This window comes from Amblyraja radiata, chromosome 2, assembly GCF_010909765.2.
Source record: "Amblyraja radiata isolate CabotCenter1 chromosome 2, sAmbRad1.1.pri, whole genome shotgun sequence".
In the NCBI taxonomy this organism is placed as follows: domain Eukaryota; kingdom Metazoa; phylum Chordata; class Chondrichthyes; order Rajiformes; family Rajidae; genus Amblyraja; species Amblyraja radiata.
Genome location: NC_045957.1, coordinates 138909953 through 138926885, shown reverse-complemented (window position 1 = coordinate 138926885; position 16933 = coordinate 138909953). Strand labels below are relative to the sequence as shown.

General features: G+C 42.3%; 1 protein-coding gene across 17 annotated transcripts in view; it reads left to right on the top strand.

The window, feature by feature from the left end:
* The window catches only part of fhod3 (formin homology 2 domain containing 3), a 637022-nt gene that overhangs the window by 381718 nt on the left and 238371 nt on the right, over positions 1–16933 (top strand). The window lies entirely within an intron of this gene.

The following is a 16933-nucleotide window of genomic DNA, read 5'->3' as shown; positions in this document are numbered from 1 at the left end:
AAACCCAGCCATGCTCAATATTTATTTGAGATACAGGGATCTGCAGATGCTTATTTACAAAAAAAGACACAAAGTGCAGGAGTAACTCTACGAGTCTGGCACCGTGTCTGGAGAACGTGGTTAGGTGACATTTCAGGTCGAGACCCTTCTTCAGATAGTTTATTGGAACCTGGTTTCAGTGGAAAAGAAATGCAAGTACGAGAAAAACCATGGCTAAAATATGTCCTACAGGCTTGAGAGTTGGGGAGAAGCCGTGAGGAAGAGTACATTTTATGATTATGATAAAAGTGCATTTCCATCACTAATGACAATGGATGATGCCACTGACTCAATAGTTTAGTTTACTGTCATGGGCACTGAGGTGGAGTGAAACACTTTTTGATGCATGCTGTCCAGTCAGTGAAAAGTCTATGTATGATAATAGCAATCAAACCATACACAGTGTGCAGATACAGGATAAAGGGTGTAATGTTTTGTGTAAGATAAAGTCAAGGTGGCCTACGAGGTAGATGGGAGGTCAGGATCGCTCTCTAGTTGGTAAGAGAATGGTTCAGTTGCCTGATAATGGCTGGGAAGAAACTGTCCCCGATTCTCGAGGTATGCGTTTTCAAATTTATGTACTTCTTAAGTGATGGGAGTAGGTATGTTGCAAAGCCTACCTGAAGCGTCGTTGAAGATCTGCTGCTGAGGGTGTGCGCGATTTTGGCGCCGTTTAGAGGGGGCGGGTTTAAAACGCGATTTTCTCTAAGCTGTTCCAATCGAAAATGTTCAGCCTAGTTAATTATTAACGAAAAATCGCTGGAAGACCCCGTCGCAAAAGCTATTATTAGGTTTAAAGGCCTTGAATAATAGTTATAGTAGTTTAAAAATCAATCTCTAAACCCGCGACCGCCAGCAACCGCAGGGTCTCATAAAGCAAATAGCAGAAGTTAGGTTGTATATTTTTACATTAAAAAGGGCTTCTAAAGATCCCTTTATACTAAGTTTAATATTGCGAGTAGCTCAATTTGGGCCCATTATATCGCGCAGTATTTTTCTCGGCATTTGGGGCACAAATCTACCGCAATGTGAACGTTCTAAACCAGCGCGATCCACAGGATCCCACTGGAAAGCTGATTTAAATGGGCATTTATTTACAGCAATTAAACACTAAATTCCTTCCATTTGGCCTATAAATTAATGTAAATGAGATTTAAAAATCATGTTTTATTGTGAATTATTTGTGAATATTATTTGGACATTTAGGCTATTTAAAAATGTTAATCATTTATTAAGAAATGGATAGATGTTTAGATCTAGTAATTGAAGTCTGAAATTAGCTACAATTAGGTAACTAACTAATTATATGCTTTAATTTCAGGTCATCCAAGTAAGATTATTTTATATTTGTTTCAGAATGCTTCAATCTATGATAACTGAAAATTTCATTCAGTTCTCTTAATTTTTAAGAAAGTTATGGGCTTTTGACTGTTCACGATCACAGCTTTTTTGTTATGTCCATAGAAAATCAATAGGGAACAAGATGCTCATTTCCCAGTATGAAAATGGCCATAACTTTTTAAATACTTGAGATATGAAAGTGAATTAGGTGTCAAATTAAACTTATTTTTATGCTTTATCTGATGGGATAAATTACAGACTTGATTTTTAAAATCTCAAAATGTTGTAACATTGCTAATGGGAGTGGAGCGAGGAGGGAGTGACCAGGATGAGACCGGTGTTTGATTATGCTGGTGGCCTTGCCTTGGCAATGCGAAATGTAGATGGAGTCAATGGCAGGGTGGTTAGTTCTGTGTGATGGTCTGGGCTACATTCACAACTCTGCAATTTCTTGTGGTCTTGGATGGAGCTGTTCTCAAACCACGGTGTGATATTGCTCTATACTTCTCAACGTCTTGTAATTCTGTGTATTATTTGCTTTCATCATTGCATCACACTTTTCTGCATCCATCTGACTGGTAGATAGATATCTCCTTGCAAATGACTAATGGGCTTCTTACTGTACAATGATCACTACAATTTAAAATTACTTAATTGCAAAGGGTTTTGGGCTATTCCAAGGAGGTAAAGAACACTGTTAGTGAAAAAATGTTTAATCAAAAGCATAAAATTAAAGATTATCTGGTTAGTTGGTTCATTACTGTTTGTGTGCAATGCAGGAATACTCACTGGATTAAACAGTTTGAGCAAAAGGAGAAATCGTTGATGTAAAATGGAGACATAAGAGGCTGCAGATGTTGGAATCCTGAGCAAAAAAAAACAGTGCTGGAGGACTCTGGTCCAGGCAGCTTGGCTCATTAGTTTTTCCATTGTCTTTTGTTGTTGAAATAGTTGTTTTAGGTTTACAGCCTTTAATTAGACCCACTTTGCTGCTTTTTTATGAAGTACAAATTAGCTGCTGTGTTTCCTGTAGGGCATTCAAATTATAAACTATTTTGTAAACGGTGAAATATTTTAGGATGTACTCTCGGTGATGTTCTCCATGAATCTACAGTAAGTTGTTTTTATTCCTTGGGCTCAAATTTGATCAGTGATTGATTCAGGACAATGAGTGCAAATAATATATCCCACTGGAAAAAATGTAACACAATTACTGAACAACAATAGGAAAATCTTGTTGAAGATTTTAAAGAAATTGTTAATGAAATTAAAGAATGTTATAGACAATAGACAATAGGTGCAGGAGTAGGCCATCCGGCCCTTCGAGCCAGCACCGCCATTCAATGTGATCATGGCTGATTATCCACAATCAGTACCCGTTCCTGCCTTCTCCCCATATCCCCTGACTCCGTTATCTTTAAGAGCCCTATCTAGCACTCTCTTGAGAGATAAAATAAAAGGAATGGACAAGCTAGATGCAGGAAAAATGTTCCCAATGTTGGGCGAGTCCAGAACCAGGGGCCACAGTCTTAGAATAAAGGGGAGGTCATTTAAGACTGAGGTGAGAAAAAAACTTTTTCACCAGAGAGTTGTGAATTTGTGGAATTCCCTGCCACAGAGGGCAGTGGAGGCCAAATCACTGGATGGATTTAAGAGAGAGTTAGATAGAGCTCTAGGGGCTAGTGGAATCAAGGGATATGTGGAGAAGGCAGGCACGGGTTATTGATTGAGGACGATTAGCCATGATCACAATGAATGGCGGTGCTGGCTCGAAGGGCCGAATGGCCTCCTCCTGCACCTATTTTCTATGTTTCTATGTTTCTTGAAGGTACCCAGAGAACTGGCCTCCACCGCCCTTTGAGGCAGAGAATTCCACAGACGCACACCTCTGTGTGTGAAAAAGTGTTATCTCATCTCCGTTCTAAATGGCTTTCCCCTTATTCTCAAACAGTGGTCGCTGGTTCTGGACTCTCTCAACATCGGGAGCATGTTTCCTGCCTCTAGCATATCCAAACCCTTAATAATCTTATATGTTTCAATTAAATATCCTCTCATCCTTCTAAACTCCAGAGTGTACAAGCTCAGCTGCTCCATTCTCTCAGCATATGACAGTCCCACCATCCCGGGAATTAACCTTGTGAACCGACGCTGCACTCTCTCAATAGCAATAAAGTCCTTCCTAAAATTAGGGGACCAAAACTGCACACAATACTCCATGTGTGGTCTCACTAGGGCCCCATACAACTGCAGAAGGACCTCTTGCTCCTATACCTTTTGTTATGAAGGCCAACATGCCATTCACTTTCTTCACTGCCTGCTGTACCTGTACCTTCAAGCCAGCACCACCATTCATTGTGATCATGGCTAATCATCCTCAATCAATAACCCGTGCCTGCCTTCTCCCCATATCCCTTGATTCCACTAGCCCCTAGAGCTCTATCTAACTCTCTCTTAAATCCATCCAGTGATTTGGCCTCCACTGCCCTCTGTGGCAGGGAATTCCACATTGACTGATGAACAAGGATCCCCAGAACCCGTTGTACTTCCACTTTTCCCAACTTGACACCATTTAGATAATAATCTGCCTTCCTGTTTTTTTTTTAAGGCAGCTAAATCCCAAGGGTGTCCTGGAACTTTAAGGAAGACAGGGAAGAATTTGTAGGGGTCATAGCATAGATCATTATCTTTAACCGCAGGTTTAGTTTAGAGATACAGCGCTGAAACTGTCCCTTCGGCCGTCTGAGTGTGCGCCGACCAGCGACCAGATGTAACTAGGACACCACCCCACACACTGGGGACCATTTTACAATTATTTATACCAAGCCAATTAACCTACAAGCCTGTATATCTATGGAGTGTGGGAGGAATCAAAGATCTCGGTGAAAACACACGCAGGTCACGGGGAGAATGTATAAACTCCACACAGACAAGCACCCATCCTCAGGACCGAACCGGGGTCTCTGGCTCAGTAAGGCAGTAGCTCTACCGCTTCGTCACTGTGCCGCTCAGAAGGTGAGGTGACAGAAGACTGGAGTTTAGCATCTCTTTTGTTAAAGTGCTATCCCACTTTTTAAGAAAGGCGGGAGAGAGAAAATAGGGAATGATAGACCAGTTAGCCTGACATCGGTGGTGGGGAAGATGCTGGAGTCAATTATAAAAGATGAGACAGCTGAACATTTGGATAGCAGTAACAGGATCGGTCCGAGTCAGCATGGATTTATGAAAGGGAAATCATGCTTGACTAATCATCTGGAATTTTTTGAAGATGTAACTAGGACACTGGAATTTTTTGAAGATGTAACTAGGACAATGGACAAGGGAGAGCCATTGGATGTAGTGTACCTGGACTTCCAGAAAGCATTTGATAAGGTCCCACATAGGAGATTAGTGGGCAAAATTAGGGCACATGTTATTGGGGGTAGTGTGCTGACATGGATAGAGAAGTGGTTGGCAGACAGGAAACAAAGAGTAGGGATTAACGGGTCCCTTTCAGAATGGCAAGCAGTGACTAGTGCCTGGGACCGCAGCTATTTACAATATACATCAATGATTTGTATGAAGAGATTCAAAGTAACATTAGCAAATTTGCAGATGACACAAAGCTGGGTGGCAGTGTGAACTGTGAGGAGGATGTTATTTACAAAGGGCTACAGGAGCAAGGCAGGAACCTACAGTCTGATGAAGGGACTCAACCCAAATCATCCGTCCCTTCCCTATTCCAGCACTTTATTTTTTTTTTACCCAAGATTCAACCATCTGCAGTTTTGTGTGTCACCACCATGAATAGACATCTTTGTCGGCATGGATGAGTTGAGTCGAGTGGCCTGTTTCTGTGCAGTAAAACTCCAAATCTCTCTACAATTCCATGAGGTGTGCAGCAAATTGTACTGCATCTCTGGGGAGAGAAACTATTAATATTTCAGATCGATTATGTATTCTTATTGAATCAGAAGGAGAAACGTATGGACTTTCTGTCAGCACAATTTATCTTCATACATCATTGAATAATAAACCGACCCTCAACAAAATCTGTTTGTGTTTTATTGCACTTTATCCCTTTGAAGCATAGTCATTGGCTCCACATGTTGAGTTTAACAAAAACAGTGCTTACAAGCAAGTAGCATTGGGGCATGAAATATCTAATGAGGATTAATATACACGACCAAGGCTTGGCAATTTTGACTTAATTTTAAAGCCTAAAGGGCATTTGACATTCTTCTTGCACCTGCTTCAAAGCAACTTTTCATTTAAATGTGCTGATCAAAAGCAAGCCAGACTGTCATCTCTAATGGCTATGTTTCCATATAAACATGTGCTCCACGCCTGCTGAGGCAGTGACACATTTGTCTGACCTGCCCTGCCTCTACCTCCGGTTCCTTAAAAAGGCTCCAGAAGGTGATGAAGACCGGGAATGATACCTGGAGCAGCTATCTGATCAACAGATATGGATAGTCTTAAATTATGTGAGACTTTCTCAAATAGTTTATCATGCCATCTTGTTGCAGCTCTGTATTTGGACATGAGTGATATTTAATTCCGTTTGATTCTCTTTTCTTAGTTTGTGTATTGATTTCCAGTGTCCATTTAAATTGTGGTAACAGTGAAATATAATTGAATGCTATGTTTTGGTGGAGGTCATCAACTTGAAATGTTTACTTTATATTTCTCTCTTCACAAATGTTGCTTTATTAGCTGAGTATTTCCAACATGCTCTTATTATTTTATATTTACAGGCAGTGAAGAAAGCGAATGGTTTGTTAGCATTCATAGCAAAAGGATTTGAGTATAAGAGCAGGGAGGTTCTACTGCAGTTGTACAGGGTCTTGATGAGACCACACCTGGAGTATTGCGTACAGTTTTGGTCTCCTAATCTGAGGAAAGACATTCTTGCCATAGAGGGAGTACATAGAAGGTTCACCAGACTGATTCCTGGGATGGCAGGACTTTCATATGAAGAAAGACTGGATAGACTCGGCTTGTACACACTAGAATTTAGAAGATTGCGGAGGGATCTTATAGAAACTTACAAATTTCTTAAGGGGTTGGACAGGCTAGATGCAAGAAGATTATTCCCGATGTTGGGGAAGTCCAGAACAAGGGGTCACAGTTTAAGGATAAGGGGTAAGTCTTTTAGGACCGAGATGAGATAATCATTTTTTACACAGAGAGTGGTGAATCTGTGGAATTCTCTGCCACAGAAGGTAGTTGAGGCCAGTTCATTGGCTATATTTAAGATGGAGTTAGATGTGGCCCTTGTGGCTAAAGCGATCAGGGAGTATGGAGAGAAGGCAGGTACAGGATACTGAGTAGGATGATCAGCCATGATCATATTGAATGGCGGTGCAGGCTCGAAGGGCCGAATGGCCTGCTCCTGCACCTATGTTCTATGTTTCTATGTTTCTAATAATAAGAGCTCTTATTATTTTATATTTCCAGCAGTTACAGTTTTTGTTTTTGCGTGGGTTATATTTTGATGTTTAAAATTTAATTGTCATTGAGTGATACAGTCACTCTATGCTAGACACCTTTGTATCCTATTTAAAGCTGCCTGCCTGTTCTGTTCCCTTCATTGAGTGACTTGTAAACTGGGAGTAGATTTGACAGACTAAGGTGGTAGATGCAAAGTAAGAAGGATATTGGCAGAAACGCTGTCATTTTTTGCCATTTAGAAAGGAGATGAAGAAGAATTTCTTTAGCCAGAGGGTGGTGAATCCGTAGATTAAATTCATTGCCATGGAAGGCTGTGGAGGCTGTCAATGGATATTTTTTAGGTGGAGATTGATAGATTATTGATTAGTAAGGGTGTCAGGGGTTATGGGGAGAAGGCAGGAGAATGGGGTTGAGAGGGAAAAATAGATCAGCCATGATGGAGTAGGCTTGAGGGGCCAAGCGGCCTAATTCTGTTCCTACAATTTAATAACTTATGAACATACTATATTGTGCAACAGCTCACACTTTCATAGTGTCTTTTAAGGGCCTGTCCCACTGTATGAGGTAATTCATGAGCTCTCCCGAGTTTAAAAAAAAAATTAAACTCGTGGTAAGTACATAGAATGTACGTGGCATGTACATCGGAGCTCGGGGTGTCTCTTAGCGGCTCGTAACGCTAACGGCAGGTGCTCGGGAAACGCGGTAAACTCGAGAAGACTCGTGAAGTTTTTTCAACATGTTGAAAAATGTCCACGAGAGCCCCGAGTACCTACGAGCGGCTATTAACGTAATTCTTCGAGTTTGAATCAGGGGAAACTTGGGAGAACTCTTGAATTAGCTCGTACAGTGGGACAGGCCCTTTAGACTGTAAAACCTCCAAGGAGCTAACAATTCAAAGCATTTTAGAATTGCATGGGAACTTGGGATAGATAGTTGCTTAAGCAAGTTCCTTGACAGTATTGTCTTGATATCTGTCCCTGGGCCACTGTAATGAAGCCAGGGGCTCTTGGAGTTGTTGGAAGCATTCATCATGAGAGATCAATTGTGCCACTCATGTTGCAGAGATTTCTCTGGTTTACGTGGCCTTGGTACATGGTAATGCCTACTTGTCTACTTATCTGAAAGGCTCCATATCATAATAGTGGTGTACAGTTGCTCATTATGAATAGACCCCTATAAATAGTTTCTCTGTGCTTTGAAATTGTAGATCTGTGCATTCAATCTGTCAATTGGAAGGGATTTACCCACTAACTATAGTAGACAAGCTGCAAACTTCTTAAGGGCAGCATCACATTAAGTTCTTAATTACTTGGTAGAATCATTCACAAATTTTCCCTTCAGCTCCTGTTGAAAATGGTAATTAAAAGAGAGCGTGGGTTTCTTAAACGTGTATATTTTAATGCTAGGAGCATTGTAAGAAAGGTGGATGAATTTAGAGTCTGGATTGACACCTGGAAGTATGATGTTGTGGCGACCAGTGAAACATGGTTGCAGGAGGGCTGTGATTGGAAACTAAATATTCCAGGATTTCGTTGCTTCAGGTGTGATAGAATTGGAGGGGCAAGACGTGGAGGTGTTGCATTGCTTATCAGGGAAGATATTACAGCAGTGCTTTGGCAGGATAGATTAGAGGGCTCGTCTAGGGAGGCTATTTGGGTGGAACTGAGAAATGGGAAAGGGGTAGCAACACTTATAGGGGTGTATTATAGACCGCCAAATGGGGAGCGAGAATTGGAAGAGCAAATATGTAAGGAGATTGCAGATATTAGTAGTAAGCACAAGGTAGTGATTGTGGGAGATTTCAATTTTCCACACATAGATTGGATTGGAGAAAGGCTAACTTTGAGGAGATGCGAAAGGATTTAAAAGGAGTAAATTGGGACAGTTTGTTTTATGGGAAAGATGAGGAAGAGAAATGGAGTACATTTAAAGGTGACATTTTAAGAGTACAGAATCTTTATGTCCCTGTTCGGTTGAAAGGAAATAGTAAAAATTGGAAAGAGCCATGGTTTTCAAGGGAAATTGGACACTTGGTTCGGAAAAAGAGAGAGATCTACAATAATTATAGGCAGCATGGAGTAAATGAGGTGCTTGAGGAGTATAAAGAATGTAAAAAGAATCTTAAGAAAGAAATTAGAAAAGCTAAAAGAAGATATGAGGTTACTTTGGCAAGTAAGGTGAAAGTAAATCCAAAGGGTTTACAGCTATATTAATAGCAAAAGGATAACGAGGGATAAAATTGGTCCATTAGAGAGTCAGAGTGGATAGCTATCTGCAGAGCCAAAAGAGATGGGGGAGATATTGAACAATTTATTTTCTTCGGTATTCACCAAGGAGAAGGATATTGAATTATGTGAGGTAAGGGAAACAAGGAGAGTAGCTATGGAAACTATGAGATTCAAAGAAGAGGAAGTACTGACACTTTTGAGAAATATAAAAGTGGATAAGTCTCCAGGTCCGGACAGGATATTCCCTAGGACATTGAGGGAAGTTAGTGTAGAAATAGCAGTGGCTATGACAGAAATATTTCAAATGTCATTAGAAACGGGAATAGTGCTGGAGGATTGGCGTACTGCGCATGTTGTTCCATTGTTTAAAAAGGGGTCTAAGAGTAAACCTAGCAATTATAGACCTGTTAGTTTGACGTCAGTGGTGGGCAAATTAATGGAAAGGATACTTAGAGATAATATATATATAAGCATCTGGATAAACAGGGTCTGATTAGGAACAGTCAACATGGATTTGTGCCTGGAAGGTCATGTTTGACTAATCTTCTTGAATTTTTTGAAGAGGCAAGATGGATTCAACAGTGGCTGAATGGGAGATGCCAGAGAGTAATGGTGGATGGTTGTTTGTCAGGTTGGAGGCCAGTGACTAGTGGGGTGCCACAGGGATCTGTGTTGGGTCCACTGTTGTTTGTCATGTACATCAATGATCTGGATGATGGTGTGGTAAATTGGATTAGTAAGTATGCAGATGATACTAAGATAGTTGGGGCTGTGGATAATGAAGTAGATTTTCAAAGTCTACAGAGAGATTTATGCCAGTTGGAAGAGTGGGCTGAAAGATGGCAGATGGAGTTTAATGCTGATAAGTGTGAGGTGCTACATCTTGGCAGGACAAATCAAAATAGGACGTACATGGTAAATGGTAGGGAATTGAAGAATGCACGAATACAATACAATACAATACAATACAATTCAATACAATTCAATTTATGGGAAATAAGAGATGAGATGGGATCAAGCCTGGGAGATGGGATCAAGCCTGAGAGATTATGAGGGTCATAATTTTGATGTCTGCTCCATATTAATTCCAGGATTTACATCAATTTGCCCATGTCATCACTGCACTTCACATTCCCAGACAAGAGAAAAATTAATTTGCAATTCCATACCCTAGTGCCTTTTGCAGATATGTGGCCCAATGGAATTCATAATGGGCAGAGCCAACCTTAGCCATTATATTGCTATTTATTGCAGCACAAATGTTAAAGAAATTCCTAGAATTCATTTTCACCCAAGCAATAAACACATTAAATGTTTTGGACAAGAAAGAAACTTCATTACAAGACGCAAAATGCTGGAGTAATTCAGCAGGTCAGGCATCAACTCCATCCTTTATTTTTGCCTCATAATTGTTAATGTATTTCCCATAAAAGCAATTCTATTGATATCAGTTCTATTGATCTCTGTTTTGCAGTTTGTAGAAGGGAGTTATACATTTCTCCCACCTTCCCCCAGTCCACCTAGCCCCATGTTCTCCCAGTTGCTAAAATCTTTAACTCACTTTCCTATTCCCATACTCATGCATCTGAATCATCCTACCACAGCCGGAGAGCAGTCCTGAACTACCATCAACCTTATTGGTGACCCTCGGACTATCCTTGATCGGACTTTGTTGGCTTTACCTTTTCATGTATCTATACACTGTATTAATATTAATATCTCTAACTTCAAGTAACCCTTGCTTTCCCTTTTTTTTCCCCCTTTTTCCTTCTGCCCACAATATTAAATATGTAAAAGAATATGTGATTCTGTTCCATTCTGTTTGTTGTTTGTTTGTTTGTTTTTTGCACAAAGTCCGCGAGCATTGCCACTTTTCATTTCACTGCACATCTCCTATGTGTATCGGACGAATAAACTTGACTTGACTTGACTCGACTCTCTCTGTCCTCCATCGTAGTCTTCCAACTAGTTTCACTGTCCTCCTGATTAAATTTTAGATTGTATGCCTCGTTGTCACCTTCCCCTGAGCTAACTATGAACCATTGTACATTTCTCAACGGCCCCTTTGATCTGCCATTTTCACACCATACCCTTCCATATCTCTGTCTCTCTCTCTCCGCTGACTCTCAGTCCGAAGAAGGGTTGTGACCCGAAACGTCACCCATTCCTTCTCTCCAGAGATGCTGCCCGTCCTGCTGAGTTATTCCAGCATTTTGTGTCTATCTTCCGTTTAGAATAGTTTCCTTCACTCCAGCAAGGTCTAACTATTTTTAGGACGGTACCCTCAAGAACCCTTAAGCAGGAAAATTAGTGGCTGGGACGTTTTGTAGTGCAGCATTTTTATGTGCATTGCACAAATAATCACAACAATTTAAAATTTAGTTGAAGAAAACCAAAAGTATGTAATGTGGATGACAATGCTTTTGAGATTTCTGACTGAACTAAGCTCTAAGCTGACCATATAGATACGACGATATTTCACGATGAGTATCACATGGTTGGACGTGACTTTTGTGGTTACTATTTCCGATCCATTCACAGTCACTTTTTAACTTTTTAAGCCAAAGCAATCCAGCCTGAGCAGGTCTGAAGTCTAAGGGAGATTCATTGAGCATAACCATTAAGTAGGCCATCTTCCATTCACCTCTCAGGGTAGTTGTCCCCCATGGCTATCTCCCTTTAACCCTGCCCACTTCCGAGAGGGTCAGTATGTGCTTCCTCAAGAACAGTGTCCAGGTGTGGAATTTCAGGGAATATTTTATTTCTGCGAATTCTTGATTTACTTCAAATATTAGTGTTTTCTGAAAAACAAATATTTGCAATCTAAATGGAAGAAAGTACAAAGGCATGGTTAGTTCAATGAATGCGCATTCATTGCCATGCCTACTTGAACCTTATGGTGTTGTTCATTACTGTTGAAGCTCGGTTTCTGGTTGAGGAGCTCAATAGTATATCACTTTGCCTGCTCTGAGGCCAGTTGGAAGGTTGGAGCCTTCCAATGATTGCTTCATTGGTTTTCTTCAGTGTCAGAATACATGCTTCAACACTGCACTTTAGCCCATTTGTTATCTGCTGCTCATAGATGACATGAGCACAGCTGAGGGTTTGCCAGCACACAGAAGTAATAATCACAGCAGATTCAGAATTTAGATTAAGGAAACATGGCTCAAACCTGGGAGGTTTTGTTTAAACAAAGAAATGAAATCTTAATGCGACCAACCTGCTAGGCACATTCTGTTTATATTCATCATTATTTTATGAGCTGTCAACATTTCTTAGTGGGGCCTGGTAGATCTCACGCTGTTGGTTTCTATGGTGATGCTGTCGAGATCAGGTCTAGAAATGTACAAAAGTGCACCAAAGTCACCTCTTGTACATATTTCTTGTCAGATATGGCGGCATTGTGACACAGGAGCTGCTGCTATTCACAGCATCAGAGGTTTGATCCTAACCTCTGTTGCTGTTTGTGTGGAGTTTACATGTTCTCCCTGTAACATAGAGACATAGAAACATAGAAACTAGGTGCAGGAGTAGGCAATTAGCCCTTCGAGCCTGCACCGCCATTCAATATGATCATGGCTGATCATCCAACTCAGTATCCTGTATCTGCCTTCTCTCCATACCCCCTGATCCCTTTAGCCACAAGGGCCACATCTAACTCCCTCTTAAATATAGCCAATGAACTGGCCTCAACTACCTTCTGTGGCAGAGAATTCCAGAAATTCACCACTCTCTGTGTGAAAAAATGTTTTTCTCATCACCGTATGTTTTTTCTCCGGTTGCTCTGGTTTCTTCTTGCATCCCAAAGATTTGCGGGCTTGTTGGTTTATTGGCCTCTGCAAGTTGCCCCTAATGTGTGGGGAGTGGATGAGAAAGCGGGATGACAGAAAGCAGTGTGAACAGATGAGCGACGGACTGCGTGGATTTGATGAGCTTAAGGGCTTGTTGAGGGTGGCTTTCAACACCCCGGTTCGTTCCTGGCTACGGGCGCTGTCTGTACGAAGTTTGTACGTTCTCCCCGTGACCTGCGTGGGTTTTCTCCGAGAACTTTGGTTTCCTCCCACACTCCAAAGATGTACAGGTTTGTAGGCTAATTGACTTGATATAAATGTAAAAAATGTCCCTGGTGTTAATGTGTGGGGATCGCTGGTCAGTGCGGACTCAGTGGGCCGAAGGGCACGTTATCACGCTGTATCTCGAAACTAAATTTAAAAAAATCTAAATCATGCTATATCTTTTTTTAAACGACATCAAGCAAAGACATGGAATAGAATAGACACGACTGTGAAGCTTCATAATTCAATACTGCTTCCTCTAGAGCACCTTCTACATTGTGTTTGCTTGGCAAATGAGCCAAAGGAGTGTAGACCAGTACAGCGGTAAGAGGCGGCACGGTGGAGCAGCGGTAGAGTTGCCGCCTTACAGCACTTGCAGCGCCGGGGATCCGGGTTCGATCCCCGACCACGGGTGCTGTCTGTACGGAGTTTGTCCGTTATCCCCGTGACCGTGTGGGTTTTCTCCGAGATCTTCGGTTTCGTACCACACTCCAAAGAAGTACAGGTTTGGAGATGAATTGGCTTGGTGTATGTGTTAATGTGTGGGGATCGCTGGTCGGCACGGACCCGGTGGGACTAAAACTAATCACTAAAACGAAAGCTGTACCGCTGTACAGCAATTCAGGGGTGTGTTATACAAAATAGGCTCTCCGGCCCAACTCATCAATGCTGACCAAGTTGCTTAAATCAGCTAATCCCGTCTGTCTAAACCTTTCCTCATCATGTTCACCAAAGATCCTATAGGCTCCGCTATAGGATCTTTGATGTTCACGATCCTGTTAAATGTTCTAACTGCACCTTCCTCCAAAACTTCCTCTGGCAGCTCATTCCAGGTATTTCACCCACTGTGAAAATGTTGCCCCTTCAGCTTCCTTTCAAACCTTTCCCCTCTCCCTTTAAACCTGTGCCCTCTAGTTTTGCAGCCCCTCCCTGTGAAAAGACAGTTGCTGTTCACCTTTATCTGCGGCTTGACATTAGCCAAATGCCCTAAATCTGCACCTATCACATAAATTTACAAAGATTACCTCGGTCTCCGAAGCCGAGGGGAAACAAAGCCACAGCCTCTCCCACCTCTATTTATAGCTTAAACCCACCAGACCTAGTAATATTCTTGTAATGTTTTATTGCACACTTTCCAATTTAATTAAATTTTTCCTTTAGCGGGGTGACAAGAACTGCATACAATATGTCAAATGTGGCCTTACAAATATCCTGTACAATTATTAAATGGCATTCCTCATGTTGCAGCTCGGCGGCTCTCTCCCTGCAGTCTGTGGCATGCCGGGAACTTCCGCGTCCACTGCGGATTGTAAACCACTCCATCGATCCCCAAAACGCTCCCACCTGATGATCACTGAATGCTGCCCTTTTCCATAGAAACATAGAAACATAGAAAATAGGTGCAGGAGTAGGCCATTCGGCCCTTCGAGCCTGCACCGCCATTCAATATGATCATGGCTGATCATCCAACTCAGTATCCCATCCCTGCCTTCTCTCCATACCCCCTGATCCCTTTAGCCACAAGGTCCACATCTAACTCCCTCTTAAATATAGCCAATGATCTGGCCTCAACTACCTTCTGTGGCAGAGAATTCCACAGATTCACCACTCGCTGTGTAAAAAACGATTTTCTCATCTCGGTCCTAAAAGACTTCCATCTTATCCTTAAGCTGTGACCCCTAGTTCTGGACTTCCCCAACATCGGGAATAATCTTCCTGCATCTATCCTGTCCAACCCCTTAAGAATTTTGTAAGATTCTATAAGATCCTCCCTCAAACTTCTAAATTCTAGCGTGTACAAGCCGAGTCTATCCAGTCTTTCTTCATATGAAAGTCCTGCCATCCCAGGAATCAGTCTGGTGAACCTTCTCTGTACACCCTCTATGGCAAGAATGTCTTTCCTCAGATTAGGAGACCAAAACTGTACGCAATACTCCAGGTGTGGTCTCACCAAGACCCTGTACAACTGCGGTAGAACCTCCCTGCTCTTATACTCAAATCCTTTTGCTATGAATGCTAACATACCATTTGTTTTCTTCACCTCCTGCTGCACCTGCATGCCTACTTTCAATGACTGGTGTACCATGACACCCAGGTCTCGTTGCATCTCCTCTTTTCCTAATCGGCCACCATTCAGATAATAGTCTACTTTCCTGTTTTTGCCACCAAAGTGGATAACCTCACATTTATCCACATTGTACTGCATCTGCCATGCATTTGCCCACTCACCCAGCCTATCCAAGTCACTTTGCAGCCTCCTAGCATCCTCCTCACAGCTAACACTGCCCCCCAGCTTAGTGTCCTCCGCAAACTTGGAGATGTTGCATTCAATTCCCTCATCCAGATCATTAATATATCCATGTAACTGCAGCTGCCGCCCGAGGGGGCAGTGGAGGGAGAGATTCTAACCACAGCCGCAGGAGTGATTCCAACGCCAAGCGGAGGAGCTGTGGGTCAAGGGCTGGTGAACGGGATCAGTGTTGGTGGGCCAGCAGAGGGCTGATGGGCTGAAGGACTGGCCCTTGTGCTTCTGGCTCGAGTTTCCCTTCTGGAACCCGATCCATGCAGAGCTGTTTAGTTTAATTTAGATACAGCATGGAAACAGGCCCTTCGGCCCACTGAGTCCACACCGGCCAGCAATCCCCACACACATGTAACATTATGCCACACGCTCGGGACAATTCACCATTTTACCAAGGCAATTAACCTACAAACCTGTACGTATTCGGAATGTGGGAGGGAACTGGAGCACCCCGGAAAAAAATCCACACAGGTCACGGGGAGAATGTACAAACTCCGTATAGACAGTAACATAGAAACATAGAAAATAGGTGCAGGAGGAGGCCATTCGGCCCTTTGAGCCAGCACCGCCATTCATTGCGATCATGGCTGATCGTCCCCAATCAATAACCCGTGCCTGCCTTCTCCCCATATCCCTTGATTCCGCTAGCCCCTAGAGCTCTATCTAACTCGCTCTTAAATCCATACAGTGACTTGGCCTCCACTGCCCTCTGTGGCAGGGAATTCCACAAATTCACAACTCTCTGGGTGAAAACGTTTTTTCTCACCTCAGTCTTAAATGGCTTCTCCTTTATTCTAAGACTGTGGCCCCTGGTTCTGGACTCACCCAACATTGGGACCATTTTTCCTGCATCTAGCTTGACCAGTCCTTCTATAATTTTATATGTCTCTATAAGATGCTCCCTCATCCTTCTGGTCAGGTTCGTGGTCAGGTTCGAACCCGGGTCTCCGGCACTGTAAGGCAGCAACTCTACCGCTGCGCCACCGCCTCGCCTTTACAGGTGTCCGTAGTTGGCCGCAGAGGGCTCGCGTCAGTCCCACAGCGCCATTGGTTAGCACATCCCGGATTCCATGTGATCTAACCTTCCAGACAAGCCTACCTTGTAATACCTTGTCAAAGGTTGCTGTAGCTTGTTAAAAGAAGACCAATCACTTGAGATCAGACAGAAAGGGTAGCTTGAAAAGTTGCATACAAGGAAAGAGTCAACTACTTGATATCATCAGGCATTGCTGAATTATATTTCCTACTCCATTATTACAGCTATGTGCCATAGGTGCTAAATCCTAAGTGTGTCTGAAGCATGAATTAATTGATTGACCCTTGTGTAGGGTAGAGACGTAGTGAGAAAGGGAGGATGTGAAATGCAAGAGATGAGAACCTGTGGCCAAGGTGGAAATAGATGGCAACAAGTGACAAGGTGCTAAACCACAAACGGGGAAGAGAATGATTATTTATTTGATGAAATTAACTCTGCATAGAATTGAAATGATTAAAATCAAAACATTACCCATTAGGAATTGACACCAAATCCTGTTGTA